The 17,832-nt window shown below is 35.7% G+C and overlaps 1 long non-coding RNA gene across 1 annotated transcript; it reads right to left on the bottom strand.

The window, feature by feature from the left end:
* Positions 1 to 7,993: 7,993 nt before the first annotated feature.
* On the bottom strand, positions 7,994 to 12,200 carry LOC114460512 (uncharacterized). Its single transcript, XR_003673662.1, has 4 exons — positions 12,034 to 12,200; positions 11,566 to 11,658; positions 8,729 to 8,899; positions 7,994 to 8,337 (listed from the first exon to the last, which is right to left on the bottom strand). It is a non-coding gene; the product is annotated as an uncharacterized LOC114460512 (long non-coding RNA).
* Between the last annotated feature and the right edge of the window lie 5,632 nt (positions 12,201 to 17,832).

Genomic DNA, 17,832 nt, shown 5'->3' with positions numbered 1-17,832 from the left:
CCCCTGGGTTCGGACCCAGAGTTGGTCGACCCAGACTGTGTCGAACCCCTGGGTTCGGACCCAGAGTGGGCCGACCCTCTGGGTTCTGAACCAGTGTGGGTCGACCTCCTGGGTTTAGACCCAGAGTGGGCCCAACTTCCTGTCCTAATAGAGGCAGCTGAGTTTGACATGTTTGCTTGTAATATTTCTGAGTTCTTTGTTTACAGTGACCCTGACAGTGAAGGTGTGGATCTGCACTTGGACGTGGAACGCTGAGGAGTCTCCAGCTCTATCCATAGTTGTATTTGCACCAAGGTTTGTGTATATCATCAACTTTCTGTGTTTTTGACCTCTGTAGTGTCTTGACCGTTATGTAAATAGTTGTTGTAGGTGGTAAGTCATAGCTGGCCTTTGCGTCTTGCGGGACAGTTCATGTCCCAGGCAGCGTCTGGCACCAGGACCTTTTTAGATAGTAAGCATTTTATTTTTAGTTTCTTTATGATGGGCCACAGTCGGCGTGGTTCTCCTGTCACTTTAATAAAACATGCATGTATATTATGTTAAGTTAGGTTGTTAAGAGTTAAAGATAAACTTTTTATTCCCAGCATGTGGGATGAACGAGGGAAGAAAAGATGGAGGACAGGAGGAGACATCAACAGAGGACGGAGATGAAGAAAGACTTCTATCAATGTAAGCAAAGCCTCCCATTTACACAGAAAGACACTGAACACATGTTTATTGTAAAAATGGACGTTACTTTAAAATAATGCCTGTAAAGTGTCAGACAGGAGTGCCAGCATCTACTGATGGAGGTGTAGAAGAAGAACGATGGAGGATGGGAGCACCAGCATCCACAACAGCCCACTGAAGTGTCCCACACTCAGCCTCAGGAGGAGACATCAGAGGACAGAAAGACTTCTATTCACTAAAACAATGTAAGCAAAACCTCCCATTTACACAGAAAGACAATAAACACATGGATTTTTTTTAATATATATATATATATATATATATATATTCATTTTTTTTCCTGCAGTCTGTGCCTTCTCCTCACCCTCCACTCTCTTTTCTGTTTCAGGTGTCTTGATGCTGGAGATGGCGGTTCCTGATCGATGGCTCACGGCTCAACTAGTCTAGGACACATGGATGGACTATTCTTCTATCCTATTCTGTTTGTCCCTCTGTTCACTAACCCCAACCAGTTGAAGCGGATGGCTGCCACCTCTGAACCTGGTTCCGCTGGAGATTTCTTCCTATAAAAAAGAGGGAGTTTTTTCTTCCCACTGTCGCTAAATGCTTGTTCATGTGGATCTTGTTGGGTTCTTTCTTCTTTTTTACTATCGCTTTTATATTTTGTTCAGCGTTTTGAGATGACTTTGTTATATTTTGCTCTATATAAATAAAGTTGAATTGAATTGAAGTTGAATGTTTAATATCAAAATGCCAAATATAAAAATAGAGGTTATTTTGTACACATGTGTAAAATGTCTTGTGTGATTGCAGAGATCAGATGGTCCCAGATGTTTGTCACCACAGCAGAGAATGAGACAGCAGTAGTCTAGTCTACATGGACTGCTTTGATTTAAACTATATTAAATAAAATCATAAAAACTTGAACTTGGTGAAATGCTTTGTGTGCTTAATAAACTAACTTTCCATTAGAACCTGAGCTCATCTTCATCACAGGATGTTTCTTCATCAGTTCTTCTTACAGACTGAGTTAGCTCACACATAGACATTATTTATGTAATATGACATTTAGAATCATTTTTCTGACACAGAAAGATTAGCTTAATCTGAGGTTTTAATCATAAAAACAGAGTGATCTAACATTATTATGCATACATTCCAAATCTGTTTTTTTGGAGAGTGTTGATGTCTGAATGCAGATTAAAAAAAAAAAAATAAAAATATTAATTCATTTATGTTTTGCTTAAATTGAGCCAATTATTATTATTTTTTTTTACACCAAGTGGTTTAATAGGAACAAATTATCACTGAATTTAAGTAGGTCTTACTAAAAACTAAATTAATGTTGTTTGGTATTTGCAAAAACAATGCTCCTGCACAGTTATTGATAGATGGTGTAAATATTGACATAGATCATGAAAATAAGTTTCTGGGCACAATATTTGATGAAATGGAAAAGGACAACGTGACTAAACCAGGTTCCATCAAAGTAAACACACAAAAAGGCTCCAAAAACAGCTAAAATGACAGATGACTACAAAAATACACTAACACTAACAGAAAAACACACAAAATGAGAGAAGATTATACTATATATGAAACAAATACACAAACTGACTCCAAAAACAAATGTACACATTGTTCTATAACACATTGTTGGCGATGTAAACATGTTTGTCATACAAATAAAGCTGTTTTTAATTGAAATGAGAGAGAGAGAGAGCAGGTATCCTGAACACATTGTAAAAACCACTGAAATGATGGCAGTTTTTATTTTTTTAGGAACTTTAGTATTTCATGCTGTATTCTATGTTGAATGTTCAGTTGTCCCCAGTAGAGGGAACCATTTCCTTTTGTATGAAATGCAACATCTGTCTCCACATCTGTAACTTCAGACTGAGTGGAGAGGCATACACTTCTTTAGCATGTCTCTGACTGTTTCTGACATCTATTTTACATTTAATGCAATGTTGTCTGCACTCTATATGTTTATAAAAAAAGAAAACAATAGATAATCTGTTAATATTTTGACCATTGTCTCCTGACAAAATCAATCATTATCCTCTTGTATGTAAATGTTGCAACATCATCCCCTATTGTCCTATTATAGCAGCTGCTGTGTAATGATGATCCCATTCCAGTCTAATGATGATCACAGTATTAGTGCTTCAATATGCTTTTTAATAATCCCTGGCATCCATTCAGGAATGAAACACCATCTTTAAAACATGCTTGTGTCAATACAACATGGAACAGTTCTTCTCAATATTATTTTCTTACTACATTGTTAGTATTTTTTAGAGTTTTATAAATGTTTTCAGTTGAAGTAAATATGTTTGTTAGATCCTCCTTGAAATCATGTGGATCTTGTTGGGTTCTTTCTTCTTTTTTACTATGGACTTTATATTTTGTTCAGCGTTTTGAGATGACTTTGTTGTATTTTGCTCTATATAAATAAAGTTGAATTGAATTGAAGTTGAATGTTTAATATCAAAATGCCAAATATAAAAATAGAGGTTATTTTGTACACATGTGTAAAATGTCTTGTGTGATTGCAGAGATCAGATGGTCCCAGATGTTTGTCACCACAGCAGAGAATGAGACAGCAGTAGTCTAGTCTACATGGACTGCTTTGATTTAAACTATATTAAATAAAATCATAAAAACTTGAACTTGGTGAAATGCTTTGTGTGCTTAATAAACTAACTTTCCATTAGAACCTGAGCTCATCTTCATCACAGGATGTTTCTTCATCAGTTCTTCTTACAGACTGAGTGAGCTCACACATAGACATTATTTATGTAATATGACATTTAGAATCATTTTTCTGACACAGAAAGATTAGCTTAATCTGAGGTTTTAATAATGAAAACAAAGTGATCTAACATTATTATGCATACATTCCAAATCTGTTTTTTTGCCTAACTTGAAGCAATTATTATTATTTCTAGAACGTCAGAGGTATGTATTCAATAAACATCTCATGAATAAACTTAAAAAAAAAGAATTAAATCTTGCACAATTACAACTTGATTTATCTTTCTACAAAGACATCTGCATAAGAGTCAAAATGAAATAAAATAAAACCAATGAATACAAGTTTAAAGAATAAAAAATGTATCAGGCTCTAAGTATAGCTACAATTATGAACTGTAAAACAGTGTCATACCAAATGTGCCATGTGGGTAACAACATAAAACAACAATAGGTAGAAACTTTAACTTGCACTGAAGAAGGTGGCTGGTCGTAACAGTTGGGTGTAGAAATGTAATGAATAGCTTTACTTCTTTGAAAATGTACTTATAAACAGATTTAGAAACATAATCACAAAAGTATAAATACCCATAAAAGCAACTCAATTACAGTAACATGAGTAATTGTAATCCATTACGTTCACCTCTGCTTACTGTATATTAATTCCAGTAGAACGTGCACCAGTAGAGGTGCAGGTGTTGAAAACTCTGACTCTTTAACCCAGCACATAGAGCTTCTTGTTGTGAGGCACAAGCCATAACCACTCTATCATAAAATGTTAAAAATGCTCTAAAATGCTGTGGAATTTACAATTTTCAATTGAATATTCAAACACCACAGCAGCAGGACAAAGAATTCACTATTTTCCACAAACTAAAGTCAATGCAGTGTTTCCCTGATGTTAGGCTGATCATATTTTGATTTCCAGAGAACACTTGGTACTCAAGGTTTTTTCAAATAAAATAAAGAAAAAAAAATCTAAACAAATTACAATCTCTTCATAACTAAAAAAATAAATAAATACATAGAGTTGCTGGTCATAGAATTAGATTATGAACAGGAAGATGTTATATTATCAGCATTTCTAAACACATTAATGTGTGCATTAAAGCAGGGAGTCTCAACTGGTGGGTCGGGACCCAAAAGTGGGTCACAGACCTGTACTGGTTGGGTCACAGACAGCTGGTCAAAACTAAATTCATACTTAACATCTCACATGTTGGATTTGTCTTTTATTTTGAAAAAAACTTTTCTTTTGACAGGCATGCTGTGAAATGCATGTTACACAGGAAAATACAGAGATTTATGTTTTAAAAAAGATTATATACGTGTGTTTTCAACAACCTAATTGAGAAAAAAATAATTTGTGGTTGAATTCTAAAAAAAAACTGGGTCACAATTTAATGAGCGTGGTAATATGTGGGTCCCAGGGTGAGACCAGTTGAGAACCCCTGCATTAAAGCATGTTAGTGGATTATCTCCTGCTAAACTACTACATTTTTATTTTTGTTTTTTTTTTTGTATTTTCATTTTTTATTACTATTATAATCACTTTTTTAAATTGTGAGATACACTGCTGTTGTTTTCATGTGAAAAAAAAAAAAAAATCAAGAGATTAGAAAATTAAGAGATCATTAGCAGATACACAGCGTTTACTTAGCACAGTTTTATACCCACATAGGCTACATATCTTTTTATCAAATAAGCTTAATAAGCTAAGTGTTTAAATATGATCGCTGACAGATTTTTTATTATAATACTTTTTTTTCTTTTAATTTGCTCTTGCTGACTCTGCATAACTATTTTTCTCCTCTCTGGTTCGGTTGGGAAGCCAAGTGGAGCATCATCATACAGCACAGCAAACTGTATGAGTTATTAATGTTTCTGACTTTGTCAGGCATTTATTTAATGAATTTATCTTGGTACATAAGCACATAGTAAAAAATCAAATGTCTATTTTTATATATGTCTGAACACAATAAATATGTTTTCATTGTGTCCTGTCTGGATGTGGTGTTTTTTTAATGACCCCTTTTAATGAAAATTCAAAGCAATACATCCTGTATACAAAACATATTAACACATTTTTTAACAATATTAATGTTGGTCTTAACTCCGTCAAAAAAAGCAGGTAAGCTGTTTACACTATTATTAATACAAATTTATGTTAGGAAAATAAAAATTGTGAAACTTCCTAAACATATTGTATATACACATACATATGACTACGTACTGTATACTTATCGTCAATCAATGCAGTTATTGATGACAATTTACCGAAAATCCAAGTAATGTCACGAGGAATCAATGAAATCGAATGGCCCGCCACTAACTTCCGGGAACAAATTCAGTCTTACATGAATCACGTGACAGTCAAGCATTTTGGACTTTGTTGTCGCAACTCTCTCTCTATACGACTCTGGGCTACACAATCATGGAGAAGACTGCTGACCTGACAGTTTGTCCAAAAGACCACCATTGACACCTTGTTCAAGGAGGGCAAGACACAAAAGGTCATGGCTAAAGAGGCTGTCTGTTCACAGAGCTCTGTGTCCAAGCACATTAATAGAGAGGCGAAGGGAAGGAAAAGATGTGGTAGAAAAAAGTGTACAAACAATAGAGATAACCAGGCCCTGGAGAGGATTGTGAAACAAAACCCAACACAAATGTGGGGGAGATTCACTAAGAGTGGACTGCAGCTGGAGTCAGTGCTTCAAGAACCACCACACACAGACGTATGCAAGACATGAGTTTCAGCTGTTACATTCCATGTGTCAAACCACTCTTGAACAAGAGACAGCGTCAGAAGCGTCTCACCTGGGCTAAAGACAAAAAGGACTGGACTGCATTTTGCATGTCCTTTGGAAATCAAGGTCCCAGAGTCTGGAGGAAGAGAGGAGAGGCACAGAATCCATGTTGCTGGAGGTCGAGTGTAAGGTTTCCACAGTCAGTGATGGTTTGGGGTGACATGTCATGTGCTGGTGTTGTTCCACTGTGTTTCCTTAGGTCCAAGGTCAACGCAGCTGTTTACCAGGAAGTTTTAGAGCACTTTATGCTTCCTGCTGCTGACCAACTTTATGGAGATGCACATTTCATTTTCCAACTGGACTTGGCACCTGCACACAGTGCCAAAGCTACCAGTACCTGGTTTAAGGACCATGGTATTCCTGTTTTTGATTGGTCAGCAAACTCACCTGAACTTTACCCAATAGAAAATCTATGGGGGATTGTGAAGAGGAAGATGTGAGACGTCAGACCAACAATGCAGAAGAGCTGAAGGCCACTATCAGAGCAACCTGGGCTTTCATAACACCTGAACAGTGCCACAGACTGATTGACTCCATGCCACGCCTCTTTGCTGAGAGTAATTCAGGCAAAAGGAGCCCAAACTAAGTATTGAGTGCTGTACAAGCTCATACTTTTCAGTATCTGTCTTAAGTAATATTCTAATTTTCTGAGATACTGAATTTGGAATTTTCATTAGTTGTCAATTATAATCATCAAAATTAAAAGAAATAAACATTTGAAATATATTAGTCTGTATGTAATGAATGAATATAATACACAAGTTCCACTTTTTGAATGGAATTACTGGAATAAATACACTTTTTCATGAATTTCTCATTTTATGACCAGCACCTGTAGATCTGAACTCAGAGGTGGATCAACTTAACCACTTTAACTATACCTAAAATCATCTGTCCTTGAATATAAATTAAAAAAAAACCTAAAAACTGATAGTTTGTGTCTCTGTCGACCAATGTTGGCTTTCTGAACTTTATTCTGTTCATTGCCTGTGGAGACACAGAGGTGATGGAAACTATTCAGTCATTTCATAGTTTTCTAATGAACTGAATGTGTTCCAGTCTTGTGGATGGACTTGTCCATTGTCCATGTACTTGAAGAAAACATGTCATTTCATAAAACAAAAGGTCCTTGGAGTTTACAAGCTCTTAGATCAGTGATCCCCACACTGTGAGAAAAAAAAAACTGTGAAATTTACGGTAAAACACTGGCAGCTGTGGTTGCCAGGAATGTACCGTGAAAAAAATGGGGAATCCGTAAAAAACAAAACGGTATACTGGTTTTGCAACCCTAAATTTTACAGTAGAGAACATGTTTTTTTTTAACTGAAATCATGGTAGAAAAAAACAAATATTGTAGTTTATTATACTGTAATTTGCTGTAAAAAAAAAACTTTCCACAGCTTTTTTCACAGTTAGTTGCTGTTAAAACAACAAACATAATACAATAAGTTTTACAGTAATTTGTTGTTAATTTCACAGTAATGGGATAGACACTATTATGGAAAATAACTGTAAAAATAACAGAAATATGGTAAACCTTAATAAATCCTTTGACCGTAAAAAACACAGTGAAATTGTATAACAAATTACAATATTTTATTTTGACCATTTTACATTTTACGGTAAATTCCTGGCAACCACAGCTGCCGGTATTTTACCGTTAAAAAAATACAGTATAATACATGAGGAACATAAATGACATTTTACAATAGCAACCACTAAATCTAGAACAATCTAAAGATTCTCATATATAACCAAGGTAGTGAATATTACTAATAAACAATAAGAAAATTGACATTTCATCTATAAAACAGACTGAACAGGTCATGTGTTGTGTTTCTATACTCACAAAGCAGCATAGATCTTGAGTATACAGCATGTGTCCATATTTATATGGCTGGTAATCCATGAAGGAATGAATAAACATAAAACAAAAAGTCACTTGCCCCTGACCGATCAAGAGTAATGAGTCACTGGGTCCTGCCTTGGTTAAGAAAACACTCAAACGTGTAGTGAAGTTTCTAATGCACATGATGTTGAAGATAGAAGCTCTGCTGGAGTACTGAGATGTCCATCAGGAATTCACTATGGACTGGCAGGATCTCCTCTGTAGAAAAACATGGACACAAAGTTTCAAAAGTTTGATCAGTGCTTGAGCAAAATGTACAGTAATGAACAAAACCTGTTGTCAAAAACAGGTCCAATGATAAATTATTTAAGTAGTAAGTTTGCAGTTCTTAAATCTATTTATGTAAAAGTGATACACAGCACAGCCCTAATTATAATCATTATTTGTGTTACAGTGTATTTAAGTTTCCCATTGATTTATTATAGAACTTGAAGTTAATGACTCAATGTGACGGTGACTTATTTTATAGTGTCAGTTTCCTTCATTGTATGAAACTACTCACCTGGACAATGAACCTGACCTAGACTGATTAAGATTTGTGTTTTCTGTCCATCTTTCTTTAGTTAAATTGATCAATACCCTTGCTTACCTCTTATTGAATCTTTAGGTGCAGACTTAATTGAAGATGGTGAGGGCCTCGTACAGACAGGGTGTGATGTTTAGGGAAACCAAAGAATTCATACAGGTGTCATCATTTCTGCCAGAAGACTCACAGCAACGTTGGCAATGAAGCTTTGATTGTGGACTGGTTAGATCCCTTCTGCATTCAGAAAGAAAACAACAAAAAGGGCATACACCATAAATAATAACAATGACAAGAAATTAAAATAAAATAAGTGCAAAACAAGTTTCCCAATATTGACACTGTGCAAGTTTGTGCTGCTTTCCATACGAGTGATGACCAATACATCGGCCAGCTGATATTATTGGCCGATGTGGGCTGGTGCGTTCGCCGATCCGCATTATATACAAAGAGCAGAAATATTTTTTACTTCATCTTGTTCTACATCACCTGTTTTTAATATTTGTTAAATATTTTTTTACTTGTCGTTCTACCTGACCTTTATTAATTTCAATAAACGTTTGTTCTTTTAAAATTGAGACTCGTACCATTTGTGATCATCATTGTGTAATTTTCATGATGTAAATCCCTATTCCATACTAGAGATAGACCGATAGGGCCGATACAGATTTTTTTCCATCAGCCTTAGCCGATGACCGATACAGACGGCTGATTTTCTTCAGCCAATATTTGAAGCCGATACTACGTTTGCTCCCTCAATTTACATCATAAAAACTACACAACGATGATAACAAATGGTGAGTCTCAATTAAAAAAAAGAACATTTATTGAAAATAACAAAGGTGAGTTAGAACGACACCAAGTAAAAAATATTTAAATAATAAAAACAGACGATGTAGAACAAGAAGTAAAAATAATTTCTGCTCTCTGTAAATAATACGGATCGGCGAACGCAGCAGCCAACATCGGCCAATGTCGATACACGTAAAAAACGCAAAAATCGGCCGATGTATTGGTTCAGTAATAGGCTAAATTACTTCTCAAGTATCATTATTTAGACGTTAAGTTTTATACAATGACATAAGTAGTTGTTTGCTTTGGGCTGAGGTTTATCCAAACTACTTAAATTTTTTTTTTTTTTTACTTCCTGGTATCAGTTAATTTAAAAAATGTGCATGCCTTAAATGTATTATAATAAAACATTGAACCAAAGATACATTAGTTGGTTGTGGTAATTTTAGCTGAATGTTTTTCAACAATTTGATTTAAACTACGGTGTAACAGTTAGGCAAGTGTCAAAAGGGTAAAACAAAAAATCTACCTAATGCTACAAATAAAGTAACCTCGAACCTTGTATGTATGAAATGAATAGTTGAATTTTTTTCTCAACTTTACTTTGGCAGTGACCAAATTCTAGATTTTTGGGGGCACACAACCAAGCTAGAAAATGGTAAAGATTTCTAATGTATACATAATTTGGATTTTAGATAAATTAGCAAAAATCCTTGCAGCCTGTGAATCTATTGAAAAATACAGCAGTTTAAAGGGGACATATAATGGTTTTAAATCCTTCCTTTTTAGATATAAATCATACAGTTGTGGTCTATATAAAGTGGAACTGCACTGCTTGGGTCTGAATTCCTCATTATTATAGCTCCCCAGACCCCTTTTCTGATGTGCTTCTAAGAGCAACTCATTTTGGTGCGGTCTCTTTAAATGCAAATGAGACACTTCATACCCCGCCCCCTCTCCAGGTTCAACTCCACCCTGCTCGGCCATTTTTGTAGTTTGATAGAAGAGATATGGCCACGTAGCGGCGCAGAAAAAGTTTATTCACACGTTATTTACACAATGTCAACAACGGAATACTTGTCCATCCAGCCTTACATGTTTGAGCCAGAGTTGGACCCGGCAGAGCGAGATGAAAATGAAGATGATGAACCTGCAGAACCCTAACAAGTGAGCTAACACAAGCACCGAGCTAACGCTAGCGCCAAGCTAACGTCACGAAATGCATTTTAATAGTCTTTTCGGAGACAAAAACGGCAAAATGAAATGACTAATGAAAACTTTAGACTTAAATTAAACCACGTAGGCCATATCATCAAGGATCTAAAACGAGCACACAGCGCTAACAAAACAATGACAGGGACGTCTTATCGTCACACTTTTGAGCGTTATTTACAGCATACCGAAGTGCTCTGTTCGTCATCTCCAAAGATAGAAGGAATTGACCCCTCAATCAGACAAAGTCTTTCGGCAAATCCTTCTTTATACTGGCGGAGGTTGCAGAAGCAGTCATCCTTGAAGTGCTGTGCGCGCACAAAAATGACCTTACCCACAGATGTGGGTACATTTCCGTGAAAAATAAAACTCAACCAGGCACTTTGAAAAGGTTCTGATGCTGGGAGACAGTGTAATGAAGCGTGTGGGTTACTATATCCAACAACCAAACATTTTGACTTATCCTCTCACAACTTCTGCATCCTGGAGCTTGGACTACAAAATAAAAGCGAGAAATAAAAATGGCGGATTGCTCGAAGTGTTGGGCCTGGAGTCGATGTCCTAATTTGGCAGTTCCGCTGACATTATTGTTCAAAAAACGGAATAGATAATCGAAAAATTGAAACAGATTGAAAAATATGACCAAAACAGAATATAAAGATATCTACAGAGCACCTGAAGAGACTAATTTGAACTGTGCTTCTAAACAATCTAAATATACATCAAAATGCATTCAAGGGCTAAAAAAGTGGATTTAGCATGATATGTCCCCTTTAAGACATAACCACAGAGTTTAAAATGCACAGACTACATATTACAATCAAATGACTAAATACACAGTCAATAACATTAACAGTTAGACCATCCAAGTAGTCAAAATGGTAAAATACTGTACATACCAAATATTTCCAACCAAGGTTTTATTATATCTTCAGCATGTTTTTTCCGCTGTTGTCTTGACACTGTTTCACCTGTCACTCTCTTCTGATGCTCTTCACAAAAACAAAACAGTAATATTGTAAAAAGAAAGGAAAAATAATTTGAAAATTTGCCTTAAACGTGCCATACTTGGTACATGTCTGCTAGCAGTCGGCTTCATTACACCTAAATAAACGTGGTTCATTCCGATGCAGTTTACAATGAACAATTACAATGATGACTAAAGTACTTTACCACATAAATTACAGGTTAACATGTCTTCAGGTACTTTGGTAATTCATCCCTAACAAATTAAGCATATCAAACACAGAAATTAATCACGGGCAATGCTTTCCTCACCACAGTAATGCTAACTTAATAAACATATCTATCATAGCTGTGCTGGTGGGTTTTTATAACAGATATAACTTGAAGTCACATGTACTCACCTCACGAGTTCATTTAAAGCTGCCAGGATGTCTAAAAAGTCCAAAGATGCTGTGGTCCAAGCACCTAAAATGGCGCTGGTACGAATTCAAAACTGCGTCCGTTAACGAGGTCACCAGGTGTCCAGGTAAAAAGAGCGGTCTGTACACGTCTCAGCAGCGAGCCACGCTATTGGTCTTTGTCAGATGACGTGTTCTTCTTCTTCTTCGTTTTGTTTTTTGGCGACTGACACCTGGTGTTGCAGATGCACTACCGCCACCTACTGTATTGGAGTGTACCTTTAACTGAGAGGACCCATCTAACTTTAAATTAAAACACTTAAGGTGGTCTGATAATATGGCGTGAGACATAACAGAACATAAAGTTGTTTTTAAATAATAATTAAAAAACGATTATTTAAATCAATTTTATTCAGCAACCTTAAACTTTATTTTATACATATGTTTTTGCTGTTGATTTTTTTTATGAAAAGGTTAACAATGTTATACTGCAGACCAAACTATTAATGTGCATATCAGTATCTGAATTAAAAAATAAATAAATAAAAAAAGATAAAATTTTATTGTCTTTTGCTGCTGATATTTGCCTTTTTTAATAGTTTTTACTGGTTGTATTTTTACAGTGGACCCTATTTTTTAACATTTTGCTTCTGTAAAAATGAAGGTTTTTGTTTGCTTAGCAATCAACAGATTTATATTGTAAATTCTAATGTAAACAACCCCATAAGATGTAGTTTTGGCCGAATAATGCCGTAAAATCTAAGGTTTTCAAACATTTTTTTTCATTACGATATTTACTTTTAAAATGTTTATTTGTTTCTACAGAAAATCTTTATCATTTCAACATTTTATTACAGTAAAAATTGAAGTTTTGTCCAGTTTCACAATTAACTGTTATTCGATGTATTTATTACAGTAAAAGGACGTTTTGGGTTTTACGCTACTTTACTGTTGGAATTTGACAGTCTTTTGCTGTATATTTTACGGACTTTTTTTTACAGTGTATAAGATTTTGCAGCATCTGGATGAGCCAGTGCTGGAAGAGATCCATGCCTTGTTTAACTACATTTGGGAAGCTGGATCGATGCCAAGGGTGTGGAAACATGCTGTAGTAATTCTAATCTTGAAGCCGGGAAAGGATCCCTCTTCTCCGTCGTCGTATAGACCTATTGCATTGACTTCAGTGCTATGTAAGGTGATGGAGAGGATGGTCACTAATAGACTTGTGTATTTTTTAGAAAGAAATGGTTATTTTGTGAATTATCAAAACGGATTTAGGTTTGGAAGAAATACCATGGACTCGGTTGCAGTATTGGATCAGGATATCCGAAGGGCAGTGGTTAATAAGGAGGCCGTGGTGGCAGATTTCCTCGATATAGAAAAGGCTTATGACAGTATGTGGCGGGAGGGTTTGCTGATGCTGGCATTAGGGGAAGAATGTTTGTATGGATTAAAGAGTTCCTTAATGGTAGAACAATACAGGTAAGAGTAGAAAATCAACTTTCAAAAATCGTTAGTATTTTGAATGGTACGCCTCAAGGATCTGTAATTAGCCCTGTTTTATTTAATGTAATGATTAATGGTATTTTTCAGGGTGTTAATCCAGGTTTTGGAAAATCCCTGTTTGCAGACGATGGCGCTATTTGGCATAGGGGTAAAAATACAGAACACTTAATCAAGCAAACTCAGGTAGCCCTGGATCAAGTAGTACACTGGGCAAAAATGTGGGGTTTTAGGATTTCAGCATCTAAAAGTAAGTACATGATCTCTGGCCTGAAAAAGAAAATTCCACAAATGACTTTGTATTTATATGGAAACCAGTTAGAAAAGGTAAAAGTGTTTAAATTTCTCGGAATGTGGATGGATGAGAGGCTAACATGGAATACGCATATTGAAAAGACTGTTGGTAAGTGTGAAAAAGTTGTAAATGTACCTCGTAATTTGGCTGGCAGTGACTGGGGAACATAGGTCAACTCTGATTATGATTTATAGAGCAATGATAAGATCTGCATTGGACTATGGGAGTTTTGTATTTGGGGATGCAGCAAAAACTGTGTCACAAAAGCTGGGCAGAGTTCAAGCAAAAGCCTTAAGAGTGTGCAGTGGAGCTTTTAGAACCACACCCATACCTGCACTGTTGGTTGAAATGGGGGAAACATCTTTAAAAATTAGAAGGCAGAAGCTGGGGCTCCAGTACTGGACTAGACTAGCAGGACTGCAGCATAAATCTGCGGCCAACTGCCTCTTGGAGGATTGTTGGGAGTTTGCAAAAAGGGAGGGAAAAGCGCATTTTTTGAGACATATTTGTCAGCTGGCTGGTAACGTGGGTTTGGAGAACGGGAGTGTTGCTGAGCTAATGTGGTCCCCTGTCCCATTCTGGCTTTTGCCAGAGCCGGACGTTCAATTGGGCATGTTGGGGATGGATAAGAGTTTTGTTTGTGGCCAAGTAAATGAATTTGTGGCTCTAAATAAAGAAACGGCTTGTCACATTTTTACAGATGGGTCTAAGGATCCGACATCAGGAAAAGCCGGTCTTGGAGTCTACATTATGAATAATGAAACTGGGAAAAGTATGCGTGTATGTGATTATGTATCTGTGTTCACGACTGAGTTGTTAGCCATTAGGTGGGCTTTAGATTGGACTGAACGAAATAAACCTGAGATGTCGTATATATATTCGGATTCCATGGCTGCCTTACAGGCAATTTCTGACCATCCCTCCGGGGCTAGGATAGATACTGTGGTAGAGATTTTGTGTTGCCTTCACCGGATAGAGTTGATGGGGTCTAGTATTGTTTTCTCCTGGATCCCATCTCATTCAGGTATTGTGGGCAATGAAGCTGCTGATAGGCTAGCAAAGAAGGCTCTTCTCGAGACGGAAAGTGAATATGTGGTCCGATTGGGGAAGGCTGAGTGTGTCAATGTTTTCAAAGCTACTGTGTATCAGCAATGGCAAAGGGAGTGGGAGAATGAGTCTAGAGGGAGGCATTATTTTAAGTGTCAACCTTGTGTGCAGGGCAATAGACTCCTGTGGGCAACTTGCCGATCAAATCAAGTTAAGATAACCAGATTAAGACTGGGGCATTGTGGACTAGCTGCATATTTAAATCGAATAGGCAAACATCCGGATGGATTATGTCAGTATGGTCAACTTGAGACTATTTCCCATGTTCTATTGGCCTGTAGATGTTATTCTGTTGAAAGGGGAACGTTATTTAAAGAACTTTCAACTCTTGGGCTGATAGTGTTTTCAATAAAGTCAATATTTGCACCAAGAACAGAGTCGATTTTAATAGATAAGGCAGTCGTGAGGTATCTCCAATCTTCCAACCTCTATTTGAGAATCTAAAATGGAGTGACTCTAAGTGAACAGAAGAGGGCAGCATTACGCTTCTTTTAGTGTATAGCCTGCCGGAAACCATTAGAAGAAGAAGAAGAAGATAATTTAGACCGAAACACGGAGCTCTCTGAATAGATCATTTGAAACCATCAGCCACTGGTGAGTCTTTTGCAGACACGTTTCTCAACCCGTTCAATTCTCCATCTGGAAAAATGTGGATTCTCTGTGGTGCCGTGCATGGAAGCTAAGCTCTGACCACTCGGTTCAAAGATAAAAAACGATTTTTGTTTTTTAAAACAAGACAGCCGAATTGTAGATAATACTTTAATTTACTTACTCACTCATGTAGTTTGGAGCTTTACGTTTTGTTTTGCGCAGTTTTGTTGTTTTTCTGATTGGCGCTACAATCAAAAATTATACTAAATGAGTAAAATAAAACAAACAACTAAACAATATTTATACAAAAAGTACACAAATTGACTCCAGAATCACTCTATAATGGCAACCAAAAACACTTACACAAAAAAATGCACAAAAAGACAACTGAAAGATAAAAAAACACTCAAAATGACTCCAAAAAACATACATTACAGAAAAATACACCAAACAACAAAAACGTAAAAATGACTCAATACACAAAACTAAATATTTATACAAAAAATACACAAAATGACAGCAGAATCACACTCCAATGGCAACAAAAAACTATAATTATACAAAAACACAACAGAAAGATACAAAAATACACAATGACTCCAAAAAACATACATTACAGAAAAATACACCAAGCAAAAAAATATAAAAGTGTGTAAAAAAAAAAAACAACAACAAACACATTTATCATGTTCTTGGAAATCACACACACTGTTTTACTTTGCACCCACAAATAAAGCCCTTTATAACACTACAGAGCACAGAGTATGTACACCTCTTTGTACATCCAACCTTCAAACACATACTCATTTGGCCATAATTAACTCTACTTAAGCTCCCACATGAATGCATATTTCTGACGGGCACTGTACTAGTTTACAGAAATAAGAATAAACCAGTTGTAACCACAGGGTGCGACATCAACCCAGTTCTTCTCTATATGTTGCTTTATGATGAGCACTTAGGGACTGTTCTCTCACCCAGGGGGTTGATGGGTAGGAGGTGTGGTTTTACGCCCTATATAATGTGTTGACGCGCTTTGTATCATTTATTCATGTGATGCTGCTGAACTGATTAAAAGCTATACTAACCTCCACCTCATCGTTCCTCATCCTGCCCCAACATCTTCAATTACAAAAAGATTTTGTGATTTATATGCAGAAAAATAGCATATGGATTTATAATGATTAACATTATATTTTATAATATTAAAAATATTGATAATCCAATATTTGAGAAATAATATTTATCTTTTTCATTTCATTTTTTCATTTTTATTTGCACAAATAAACAAGACAAAATGTATACAGTGGTTAAAAGAACATAACTGTGCAGGAGAGAGTGAGAAGACCATTTGAGGCATGAGCAGGTAGGTCAATATTTTAAATATATATACACATATTTAAAGATGACTTGTGTATTAACATTTTTTTAGCTGCATTTTAAAAGAGTCAAAAGTGGATATAGTCTTTAAAACAAGAGATAAATGATTCCAGAGTGAAGGTCCTCTATATTTGAGTGTATTTTGTCTGGCTGAAGTTCTACAGAAGGGCAGATGCAAATCTCTGCAATGCCTGGTGGAGGACGTATGAACATCTGAAGTATATATGAAAAAAATGCTACAAGCCCTGGGCCTTATATTGGACATATGCACATATTTATACATGAAGAGACAAGTGCAATAAATATTAACATTATACATTGTATTTCCTGAAAAGAGGAGCAGATTAGGAAAATCTATTTGAAAAATTCAAAATTCTTAAAAATATTTTTTGTATCAATAAAATCTTATTCAGATAAGTTTGGCATGTAGCACCCCAAATCATATTACAGTATGTTATATGTGGATAAAGTAAACTATAATACAGTGTCATCATACATTTAGGATCTATTAAGGAGGAAATTCTACTCAAAATAACTACAGATTTCATTATTTTTCGACAAACATGTTGAGTGTGAGATTTCCAGGTTAATTTTTGGTCTACAATGACGCCTAAAAATTTAGTTTGAGTCCCTTGACTAATTTTGGTTCCATCAATTAATAGCTCTGCATCTTCTTCATTGAATCTTTTGTTTTTTGTGCCGAATATCAAAAAATTAGTTTTTTGTACATTTAGAAAGAGTTGATTTATTTTAAACCACTCAGAGATATTTGATAATTCTTCATTTGCTTCTCTTATTAAACTATTATAATTTGAATGAGATAATAAAAGACGTGTCATCAGCAAACATAAGAGGCAGTACATTATTACAAACATTTCTTAAATCCTTGACATAAATAAAAGAGGTCCCAAAATGGAACCCTGTGG

This window comes from Gouania willdenowi, unplaced genomic scaffold (assembly GCF_900634775.1).
Source record: "Gouania willdenowi unplaced genomic scaffold, fGouWil2.1 scaffold_50_arrow_ctg1, whole genome shotgun sequence".
Taxonomy (NCBI): domain Eukaryota; kingdom Metazoa; phylum Chordata; class Actinopteri; order Blenniiformes; family Gobiesocidae; genus Gouania; species Gouania willdenowi.
Note: the sequence above shows the minus strand (reverse complement) of the source record. Positions and strands in the feature narration are given on the sequence as shown.